This window comes from Capsicum annuum, chromosome 11, assembly GCF_002878395.1.
Source record: "Capsicum annuum cultivar UCD-10X-F1 chromosome 11, UCD10Xv1.1, whole genome shotgun sequence".
In the NCBI taxonomy this organism is placed as follows: Eukaryota; Viridiplantae; Streptophyta; class Magnoliopsida; order Solanales; family Solanaceae; genus Capsicum; species Capsicum annuum.
The window spans coordinates 157,260,647-157,273,770 of NC_061121.1; positions in this window are offsets into that span (position 1 = coordinate 157,260,647).

Consider the following 13,124-nt stretch of genomic DNA (forward strand, 5'->3'; position numbering starts at 1 on the left):
ACTGGCAGGTACGCCACTTTATCAACCCTCAACTAGGAGGTTAGATATCTCAACCTACACTGGCTATGTAGTTCTTGAATGGAAGGATTTCTTCTAAGAATCACACCCTCTACTGGCAGGTGAGTTCCCATCCTTCGGTTCGCTCGATGCTAAATCCTACTCCTATTTGAATAGATACTACACATGATTAATTGATTTGAACAAGACTGAATTAGCTAAGTTTCTTTGACTGATGGAATACTACTGAGATTACTGAATTACTAAGCTTTCCTGAGTTACATGACTGACTGAGTACTATTGACCATGGCTTGACTGAGAGTATCATCAGAGCATGACACTGGATCTGGGCACACAGCTAAGTTTTCGGGTTCAAGTACCCCCAGGACGTGATAGAAGGAAACTGACCTGGCATGACATTATTGAATACATGACCAACATCAATAATGCACAATATAATAAGTTAGGGATTTCATGAAGCACAAGGTTATCATAAACTTGTACATAGTAGGAATTCATAAAATAAGTATCATAATTTTATACTCTAACATCATGAGCATTCCAACAAACATCTACATTGCACATCAATAGCATGGGAGTCATTTGAACCTAAGGGTAAGACATGCATTTATCATATGGGTTACAATTGAACTATAATACATAATTTCTATCCTCTTAGGCATTTTATCAAACACCTTACATGCACAACTTAGGGCATAGGTGAAATTATCAAATTACACATAATGAACTACTCCATTCATGGATTTAAACTTGCATGCTAATGTAGTTTCATGAAAAACAGGTTAGGATTCCAACTTGGGAATCTTACAACAAGATAAACATGGTTACAAAATAACCCACAACATAAACATCATGATTTATAATTTGAAATAGGTTTATTGAGCTTTATGGATGAAAGGAATCCATAAATCAACACTATGTATACCTTTAATGGAAGATTCTTGAAAACAAATGGTAAAATTCTTGAAATTGGATCCTCAATTTGAAACCCTAAGCTTGTTCATGAGGGATTTGAGAGTGAAACCACTATAATTTGGGTGAAATTAGGCTGAATTATGTGTTTGTAACTTATATAGGGGTGGAAAAATTGACCCCTTTGCCCTTAAGGACACGGTCATTTAATGACTAAAAATTAGGTGCTGACACTACAAGTGGCGCGGCACGTTGATGGTTGCAATGTGATACTCAATGCGTCACGCCATGATCGCATCGAGCCTCAGAAAATTTGGGTCTGGCAGCCTGCACAAATATTGACCAAAGCGATTGGCGATGAGGCGCACCAAGTTTGCATTGGTCCACTGTTTTTGGACTTCAAACATGATCTTAACGTGTTTCAAAAAATCCAAAACTTGTTTGGAAACACATATTGACCTTCCTAATCATAAATTAATGAAAATATGAGCAATTAAAGGACATTAAGATAGCGAGATGAGATTGCCAACTTTTGAAAGCCAAAATAGGCTAAGTCTGTGAACTTAGTTAGAATTTTCTAAGTCTGGGACCCCTTGACAAACTTAAAGGAATGAATTAAGATAAGAAGTTTCACGGGGTCTTACAGATGGTAAATCAATCAATGTGACTGTAGATCACATGAAGTAGGTTCATGTGGATAATAACAAGTCGATATGGACATATTGCATAGTTCAAAAGATACCAAACCTATTGAGTTTGGTCCAAATAAATTAAATAATTTTAATTTATTATATTAAATATTTTAAAATATTAGAGGGATTGTAAGATATTTTAAAATATTTAATTGATTATTTTATAATTTGAAGAGAAAAATGATTATATTAAATTTTCTTTAACTAATGAAAGAAGAAAGAGTTTGTGGACCCCACTTATTATGTGTCAACTCAATGGCCAATTATTTATTTTTATTGAGACAAAATAAAACATATCCTTGTTCCTAAAGTAAATAACTTCAATTGTCAAATCTTTTTCATTATTTTCCACCGACTATTAATGGCTATAAATATCCAACACTTTTAAGCTATGAATACCAACAACTAATAATCTGTATTGCTCTTATTATACCCCCAACATCTATATTACTCTTCCCTACCAAACATTTTTTTGTTGCAATGCATTTTCTTTATTTAAATAATAATTTTATCATTTCTTTTCTAAATTAGAACTTTTGGATTATAATTAGTTTTACCAATTCATGTATTATATGACTAATTACACAAGATTTATTTAATTTTGGATATCCTCTAACTGATCCCTGAGATGTATTCATGTATTTTTTTGGCGGATCAAAAGAGGTTTAAGAGATTCATGCATATGGGTTCACCTAGGATCAGTGGTGTTATGGGCGAGGATGTCTACTTTTTCTTGATTGATTGTCGTGAGAAGTTGTAAAACCTTTCGTCGCTATAGTCGGATGGGGTTACCAACACTACTTACTAGTTAAGAGATTTAGTCAGGAATTGGTGGAGGTCACTTGTTAGTTGCAAACCTCTTGGTTCTCTGGGATGACTTAGGATCAGTTCGTTGTGGCCATTTAGGACAGGTTTGTGCCCTACAGTTGCAAGATCAGATGGGAGATGATTTTGATTACTTGGAGCAGGGCTTCATGACTGTTGCGGAGTATGAGGAATGCTTCTATAGCTTATCTATATATTCTTATACCAGTATTTCTATAGACTCTGTGAAGATTTGGAAGTTCATGAAAGGGTTGGATGTTTCACGCAAGCTTGATACTTCCCAATGGTAAGGCATCATTTTATAGTATAGTGGATCATGCTAAAATGACGAAGTCTATTCTTTGTGTATCTCAGGGAGTGATAATGCTCAGATTACACACTTGAATAGCTGTAGTAGATGTAGTCAATATATCTTACCTAACAATGAGTCGGGGTCGAATCCATATGGAAAAATATGTGTGTCAATAGACTAAGCTTTAAGTAAAAGTAACTTGCAAAAGTCCAAACTAAGATACTAGTATTTTGGGGTTTTGTTTGAAGGTCTTCAAACATCACAATTTCGTTGTTTTGATACTAGAATTTACTAGCTAGAAATACTAAGAATTTAGTAAAGTGTTGATGGACATTGTGGTTATGCCTTACTAGGTATCGATTCATGCATGAGTATATGATTGTTTTTCAAAATATAGCTAGAAGGCATGGTAGGCTAGATCTAAAGGTTTTGGTGGCAATTTATCAATAAAACACCAAATTTCACAAATGGGTTCTTTTGAATACCTCATAGGTGTAACATTTTTACTAATATATTGCCTCAATTAGGACCCTTTTGTCTAAGAGATGCCATTAACAGAACTAATTCAAGTTATTATTCACACCCATTCCTCACACATATCCCATTTGTCAAGGATTATATAGGTATAAAGGTAATTGGGGTTTGAATAACCCTCAATTCTTAGTTAAAACATTGAATGAATCAAAAATCTATATCACATAACTTATTAGGAAGGCAATTAAACAAAACCCATGCACTAACCACAATCTATACAAGTATAACCCCAAGATAAAGAATTAGCTGCACAAAGGGAGAGATAGTAAGATCAATCCTTAGAAAATATAGAGAATGCAAAATTCAAGCTTTGTTTTCAATAAATCTTCAAAGAAAACCACCAATTCTTTACTTGAGATTAACTTCAAATAACGTTTAATGATGGTAGAAATAAGCTTAAAACCCCCTTTTGACCCCAAATTCATATTTTTATAATTATTAAAAAATGCGACAACACTCTTAATCCGCTTGAACAAATCTAGAGCAAATCTAGAGTGGATCCAGGACAGATCAAGAGAAGATCCATAGAATATTGGGCGCATATGTGGTTATTTTGGCCATCTTGGCTACCCGCTTGTGCAAGTGGACTCCCGACACATCCATGAAACCTTTAGGGATCTTTTTATTTCATATTTCACCACCCATTGTCTTACATGGATTTCGCTCTTCAATTTCAACCTTTATCTTCACAAATGAGAATTATAGATGAGATTAACGCCTAATCAATAAAAAGCCTTATAATTTATGCTTAAAAGGTGCTAACATGTCGTTAAATTGATGACTTTTCAACCCCACCCCCCAATATTGAACTATTTTTTTCCTTAACCTCCCAAGAATAATCCAATGGGATAGGGTATTTACGACTCAAAAACCACACAAAAGAAAGCTATACCAAAGATATAGGCTAACATAGCTCAACAAAGACTTCTCAAACATGTTATGGCAACAAATAAACCAAAAAATTTTCATAAGCACATATCTATGAAGCAAGGATTAATGTTTGTATCAAATCAACCCTTCAAATTAAACAGCATCACAAGAGGTGACACAAAATCGTAAAAGATCATCTCAAACTTCAGAATGTAACTTACCTCATCCGTTTACCCAAATTGAGAGTAAGACATCACCCTCTACCTCAAAGTATTGATGCTGCTAACATGCAAGAGAATTTTAATTCTTAAAGGAGCTCAAATAAATAATTAATTTACACTTACCCTCACAATGAAATTCAAGAACAACGAGTAGAAGCATAGGCTTGACCTTTGTGATTTTTGCCACTAATGTAAACTTATCTAATTAGGAACCACCAAGGTATTACAAGTTTAAATAAAGGTTTATATTGAGGAATGGAATATATGGATCAGCTGACTAAGTACCTCCTTCAACGCAATTGATTATCCCCTTCAGCTCTAAAAGTTTTAATATTATCCATATTATTCAATTTCAAATCGTATCCTTTGATTCCCTTAACCTTTACCTTAGCATTTATCAAAAAAAAAAATTCAATCCATTATTTTGATTCAAATGATATACCTTAATAACCTTCCAATCATATACCTTACATCTCTTAACCCTTAGCTTAGCATTTACCAAATAAATCCCATCAACTATTTCTTTCTTTACCTTTTTGGCTTTCTTAATAGATTTTCTATCATTAGTATCTTCTTATCTCCACATCTATCTAATTTATTTTAAAGTTTTATGGGCTAGGCTATTCAACTTGGTAATCAAGAATAACTTTTATCTCTTCAGCATATGATTTTACAACCTTACATACACCTTTTTTGGCTTATCTTAGCATATCAGATTCTTCTCCCAAACTTGAAGTTTGAACCATCCTTATATTATTCTCCCTAACACACAACCCCCAAATTTAGGCTTTTTCCTATATTTCATTATTTAAAATCATACAATTCATCAAAGAAGGTTAACTGTCAAAAGGAAGATTTTAAATAGAGTTTAGGTGTTTAGCACAGTTCTCACTGCAGAATGAAAAAAATGGGCAAATTCTTGAGGGAGTTAACTAGGGAACAATGTTAAAGTTGGAAATTGGTTATGTGACAAGTCAAAATTGGCCTAGGGAAGTTCTACACTACACATATGTAAAAGAATTATTCAAAAATCTCACCACACATGGCATCATACTCATAGAGTAAAAAGTTAGTGTCCCAACCAATTTGAGCAATTTGAGCTTAAAAAGTTATACTAGATCAAAGATTCATAATTTTAGCGACAGACCCAAAAGCTAAATTTAATGGTCTCACTCAAGAAAAAGCTCAAAAACATCCTTGTTCTTTGTCAAAAAGAGAAGATTATTTTTGTTTTTTCTCAAAATCATTTAATTCCTTGCCAATTACACTTTAAAAGTATTTTTGAACTTTTTTCTATTTTAAATCAACTCAAAATACTCGATGAGTATACTAAGGATATCACCTTATTATCCATCATAACTTAACTATCACTCAGTTCAACAACAAAACTAATCTAAAATAAAGACAAAAGATTAAAAAAAGAATCAAATTTCACTCCTAAGGAAAGAATCAAGTATTTAGGAAACCCTTATAGTTTATTGGACATGTATATACAAAGGAAAAATAAACGTCACATCAATCTTATAAGCATGAAACACTCCAAACTTGTCCCTTTCAAACTTCTTTTATGCAGAACCGTCTGATCATCATACGAATCATACCCTTGACTCATATGGTAGGTACAAGTTTAGGACCTTAGTTGTATATTGATCAGTGTCATATTAGCAAATTTCTATTCTTGGTAAGAGAAGAAATCATACGAGTTGTATGTACATGATACGAAAGGTATGGTCCATACCATATATTTTACAGTGTCTAGCCTTTGATATTTTGCATAGGGTACAACTTGAAGTGTACTAGTCATATGTTAGAATATGAGTGTAGATAAGGATTCATATGTTGGATAGAATTTGATGTCTGTCTTTCTGATCAATTTATGATAGAGGGTATAACTTGTATGATGTGGATACGAGTGAGGGGTCAAGTTGTACCTCCTGCATCCTTTTTATAGCTTTTAACCTGAGGGTATTTAAGACATTTCCCACCATAAGACCTTAAGACCCCATATCTTATAAAACTTTTTGGCCTTTTATTCATCACTTTAGAAGATCAAAACACTCTCTAAAATCTCTTAAGAAGATTAAGGAAGGGTTTCAGCAAGGTGATCATCTAGAAGCTTAAGGGTTGAAATCTCTTCGTGAATCTTCATAACTTAGGCATGTGACTCTTTATAATTATTAGTTAAAAAAAATAATATGTTTTAAACATTGTTCTTGAATCATAAATAGTGGTTTTGAAATCTATTTTGAGGGTTTGAATACATAATTTTGTGTATTGTTCTCTCATGATTTCACATGCGTTTATACATGCCTTTGATGATTGTTTTGCACACGTGGTTGCATGTGAATTGTATTTAATAAATAGATCATGGTTAACACTAACAAGATGGTTTTTTACGTAAATATTAGTTTGATAATGGGATGCCCTCAACTTATTTTTGAAAATGTCTATAAGAAGAATCTTTTCATATGATGAATTGTGTTTTGAATTAATTCTTTGTATAAGAATGTTAATGTAGGATTAATGATTTTGTAAAGGTCTTGATGAACATAAATTAAATTAAATTGTAAATTTAACTAATGTATAGCTGTAATAATGTAAATGGTTGGTAAATGGTATCATGAGGGACTTATTAGCCATAAGTTGATTTGAATTGTAACCTTAATGGTTTAATTGAATAAATGGGTTTGAGTCCCTAAATTTTTAATTAGATTGATGTCTTGCATAGATAATGGGTTCGAGTTCAAATTTTGAATGATAATGGTTATGATATGTTGTACGCTTACAAGTGGGGATGGTATGATGACACCAACGGAGGTTTCTGGTAATTTGTTGGTTGTTTAGAAACTCTGGTAGACCTAATAGAGTTAGACTGGTTGCACTCATGCTATTTGTCTTTAGACTGTTAGACCCATAGAGTCATGGTTAAATTCCTAAATGAGTCAATTCTTTAGTGAGAGGGTGGTTACCTAGCTCCTAAGGGAAAATTCATATTATATCTTAGAGCTCAGGGATTAATTTTTGAGGGTTGTCTCTATCATATGGTCCAGGTTAAATATTCTAACCTAAAAGGTCCTTAATTATATTTTGTTCCTATGGTAAATGACTTCTCTAAGGTTTTCCTTGATGACCTTCTTGTTGTTTCTCCTAATAAAAAGATTGATTTTTATGTTGATCTAGTTTCAAAAAATTGTCCTATTATTATTCCCCCATATAAAATGGCTCCAGTTGAGTTGAAAGAGCTAAAGAAGCAACAAAAGGACCTCTTATATAAGGGTTTTATCCATCCTAGTTTGTCCCTATAGGGTGAAGCAGTGTTGTTCGTGCATAAGAAATATGGTTCCCTTCAGATGTGTATTGATTACAAAAAATTGAACAAAGTGAAAGTAAAGAATAAATACCCTCTCCCAAGGATAGATGATTTGTTTGATCAAATCCAGGGTGCTAAGTTTTTCTCTATGATCGATCTTTTGTTTCGGTATCATAAGTTAAATATTAGGGAGGTGGACATCCCTAAGACAACTTTCCATACATGGTATAGATATTTTGAGTTCTTGGTTATGTTCTTTGGTTTTATTAATGCCCCTGTGACATCCATGGACTTGATGAATAGGTTCTTCCATTAGTTTCTAGATATCTTGGTGTACTCTAAGACTGAGGAAGATCATGTTGATCACCTCTGCATTACGTTACAAATATTCAAACATCATCAGTTGTATGTTAAGATCCCAAAATATGAATTCTGGTTGAACGTTGTTACATTTTTGGGTCATGTTGTGTCTAGTAAAGGGATCATGGTGGATCCTCAAAAAGTTGTTGTGGTTAAGAAGTGGCCTAGATCAATGACTCCAACTAATATTCAGAGCAGCATGGGTTTAGCTAGTTATTATAGGAGGTTCATGCAGAGTATCTCTTCTATTGCTGCACCATTAACCAAGTTAACTCGGAAAAAGGTAAAGTTCTTGTGGTCTGATGCTTTTGAGGGTCGCTTTGAAAAGATGAAAGATAAGTTGACTTTGGGCCCGTTCTTGACTCTACTCGGGCATATAGAGGGTATCATCATCTTATATGATGTTTCTCAGGTTGTTTTTTGTTGTGTATCGATGTTGCATGTTAAGGTGATTGCTTATGAATCTAGGAAGTTGGAGGTTTATGAGAGAAACTATTTTACTCATGACTTGGATTTATTAGTTGTGGTATTCACATTTAAAATCTCGCATCATTATCTGTATGGAGTGTATGTTGATATCTTTTTTGATTATAAGAGCCTACAATAAGTGTTCACTTAGAATGAGCTTAATCTCAAGCAAAGAACATATCTTAAGTTCCTGAAGGACTATGATTTGAGTCTTTACTATCATGCAAGTAAAGCTAATTTAGCTAATATTCTTAGTACATTATTGATGGGGATTTTAGCTTATATGGATGAGGATAAGGGGGAATTTGTGAAGGATATTCACCATTTGGCTAACCTTGGAGTTCGTCCCATGGACTCGTAGGATGGGGGTGTACTTGTGCAAGAGGTGGCTCAATTATCTCTTGGTTTGGAAATAAAGTAGAAACATGTTTTAGATCCTATCTTTATAAAGATTAAGGATGATATGGGTAGGTAGAAGGTGATCGCCTTTAAAATCGGCGGTGATCGTATCTCGAGGTACTATGGGAGACTATATGTTTCCAATTTTGAGGTAGGATTTTGGCCGAGGCCCATGAGTCACAGAATATGGTTCATCCTAATACAACAAAGATGTATCATTATCTAAACAAAATGTATTAGTTGAATAATATGAAATCAGATGTAGCCGACTTTGTGGCTAAGTGTATGGTGTGTCAGCTAGTGAAAATGGAGCACATGAGGCCCATTGGGCTACTTCAAGTGATTGAACTACTGGTGTGAAAATGAGAGATATTTAATATGGATTTCATTACCAGCCATCCGTGGTTGCGGAATCACCGTGACTCCATTTGGGTCATTATGAATAGGATGACTAAGTCCGCCCATATCTTGCCGATGAATAGTACTTATTTTTTCAAGGATTATTCAAGGTTGTTCCTTCAATAGGTTATAATATTGCAAGGTACACCTGTCTTGACTATTTTAGATCATGGTACTCAATTCTCATCACATTTCTAGTGGTCTTTTTAATGTTGTTTAGGGACTAAAGTGAGTCTTTGTATAATTTTACACCTGCAGTTAGATGAGCAAACGAAAAGAACTCTTCAGACATTGGAGGATATGTTGCGAGCCTGTGTGATTGATTATGGTGGTAGTTGGTTTGACCATTTGCCTTTGATTGGGTTTGCTTATAACAATAGTTACTATTCTAGCATCGTTATGGCCCCATTCTAGGATGTGTAGATCTCCTATTAGGTGGTTTAAGGTTTGTGAAGTGAAGATGTTTGGCCTAAATTTGGTTCAACAAGCTATGGAGAAGGTAAAGGTAATTCGGGATAGACTTAAGACTGCCCAAAGTCGCCAAAAGTCCTACATGTATATGAGTCGAAGGGATTTGGAATTTTAGGTTGGAGATTGGGTGATCTTGGTCTCCCATGAAGGAAGTAATGTTGTTTGGAAAAAAGGGGAAGCTTAGTCCTCGTTAAGTTGGCCGGTATGTGGTTTTGATATGGGTTGGTAAAGTTGTATGTTACTTGCAATTTCCCTGTAGAATGAGTTCCATTCATCCGGTATTCCATGTGCCCATGTCGCGAAAATGTGCGGGTGATCATTCATTGGTTTTCCCTTTGGATGACATTAGTATCTCGGATTCTTTATCCTATGAGGAGGTTCTGATAAGGATCTTGGATTAGAAAGTTAGTCGGTTGCGAATAAAAGATGTGGCTTTGGTGAACATTGTATGCTGAAATCAAAAGTTCGAGGAAGCTACATGGGATGCCAAGGAGAACAAGAAGTCCAAGTACCTATTCATATTTCCAATAACATAAAATTGTTCTTGAGGTATGTGTTTCTCTTAACCTCTTTGTTTCCTATGTTGGTTAATGGTTGATTGTGAGTTCCTTTGAATGTTGTTTTCTATTCTAAAGGTAAGAGTAGAGATATTTTAGGGTTAAATCATTCTTGTGTTGCCTCATCCAATCATTCTAGGATGAATTATCCTAAGTGGCGGAGCCTGAAACACCCCGAACTTTTGCCCTTGCAAACTTCATGTGTCTTGAACCGTCTTATCATCATACAACTCAAACTATTGACTATAATGATGTAGGTATGGGTCTATGACCCTAGTCATATATTGGTCAGTGTCATATTGGCCAAGTTCTTTTCTTGGTATGAGAAGACATCATATAAGTCGTATGTACATCATCCGATAGGTAGGGTCCAAACCGTATGTTGTGTAGTGTCTAACCTTTCATATTGTACTTAGGTTACGACTTAAAGGGTAGTAGTCATAAAGGGTACAACTTGAACGATACTAGTTGTATGGTTAGGGTACACATTAAGGTAAGGAGTTGTATGTTAGACAGAATATGATGTACAACTTTCTGCTTAAGTTATGAGAGAGGGTACAACTCGTATGATGTAGATATGAGTGAGGGGTCCAACTATAGCCTCTACGTCCTTTTTACAACTTTTAAGCTGAGGGTATTTTAGATATTTTCCACCCTAAGTTTTTAATACCCACATATTATAACATTTTTTGGCCTTTCATTCTTCACTTTAGAAGATCAAAACTCTCTAAAAGCCTCTCAAGGAGATTGGGATAGGGTTTCACCAAGGTTGTCATCTAGAGGTTCAAGGATAAAAATCTCCCTATGAATAATCATAACTCAGGCATTTGACTCTTCCTTCTTTGTTAGTTCACAAAAATCATGTGTTTTAAACATTGTTCTTGAATCATTAATGGTGGTGTTAAAATCCATGGTTAAGGGTTTGAATGCATAATGTTGAGTATTGTTCTCTCATGATTTCACTTGTCTTTATACATGTCATTGATGATGGTTTTGCATACGTGGGTGAATGGGAATTGTGGTTTAACAAATAGGTTATGGTTTACCCTAATATTATGGTTTTTGACTTGAATAATGGTTTGATAATGGGATGCCCTCAACTTGTTTGTGAAAATGTCTATAAGAAGAATCTTGGCATATTATTCATTGTGTTTTGAACTAATGTTTGGCATACGAATGTTAATGAAAGATGAATGGTTTTGTAAACATCTTGATGACCATAAATTGAATAGATTTGTGATTTGAACTAAGGTATTGGCCTAATAATTTAAAGTGTTGCTAAATAGTTTAATGAGGGCCTTGTTAGCCATGAGTTTATCTGAATTTTAACCTAGTTATTTACATAGCTAATTATGTTCAAGTCTGTTAATGTTTAATTGAATTGATGTCATTCATAGACAATGGGTTCGAGTCATAATGTTGAATGATAATGGTTATGGCATGTTGTATGGTTGCAAGTGGGATTGGTATGACGATACCAACGGGATGCCGTTGGTCTGTAATTGGATTAATGGTTGTGTATGTGTGTAATGAATTTTTAAAGTTGGAATTTAAAGAGGATTGTGCAGACGGACCGTGAAAGTGGAGTCCAAAAGACTAACACAAGAAACTGCATTAGCCAATGTGGGTGTCTATATGACCGGGAGGTTCAATTCCCCATATGGATATCTCAATGGGAGGTTTGAGTCCCTCATATTGTTTATATTTGTTCGTAAGTTACCTTGATTATCCCAGGAGATTTGAGTCCCCCATAATGGCATACATGGTTATGGATATTCACTGGTTTGTACCACTACACACACGGGGTCCTTTAAAGTTAGGGGAGAGTTGTGCCCATCTAGCCCGTGGGTTTATTTTTTTTATTATTGTTATGCTACCCAACATGTATTAAGGTATTCAAAGTGTATGTTAAGCCTTGTACCCTATCCCGGCATGATAAATATGTATGTATATATGTATGTATGAGATGGCATATTATGATTTGACTTATTTTTGAATGATGACATTATTTTAGTCCAATATCCCTGACTTACATGTTAGCGCTTCAATACCTAACCATCTCCGAACGTTGTATCCACAAGTGATGCAACTTAAGGAACTTATTGTACTTTACGAATACAGTGATCAGGTGTTCGAGTGGTTCATGAGTTGACATTAAATTTTTGGGCTTCCATACTTCTGAAGGCTTCATTTCATGGTATTTATATTTTATGTCTTACACTTGTTTGGACTTTGATTTTGGCTATTATCGTGGTCATGTCAAGATATTTTATTAACTTTGAATTATCAAGGATTTATGGGATTACTGTGGACTTGAGTGTGTTGCTTACAGTGGATTGGTTTAGACATTTCTTGAGCCATGATCCGTCATATTCTTCATTATCTTGTTGTATGTCAAAAGTCATCAAACACTTGGGTCGTGGGACTTGAGACTTGAGATATCCTCCATGGTGAAATAGGTGAACTCCGGTCCATGTGGGACTTGAGATACCCACCATAGTGAGGCCTTGTTTCGGGTAGTGATAAAGCTTCACCCGAAAGATACCCATCAATGCCAATTAATGACAATCAGATATCACATTAATATTAAGTGCATAAAAAAATCTCAAAAAGGCCAATATCCGATATCACCATCCATATGCCCTACTTGGTCCACATCTAAAACAATGTCGATGATTAAGAACAACCCCCTATGTGTTAAATAAACATCAAAATGTAAAAGAAATTGGCTATATCTTCACAATCCACCCAACCAATTCCATAAAGTGAAATTAATAGGTAAATAGATTATATATT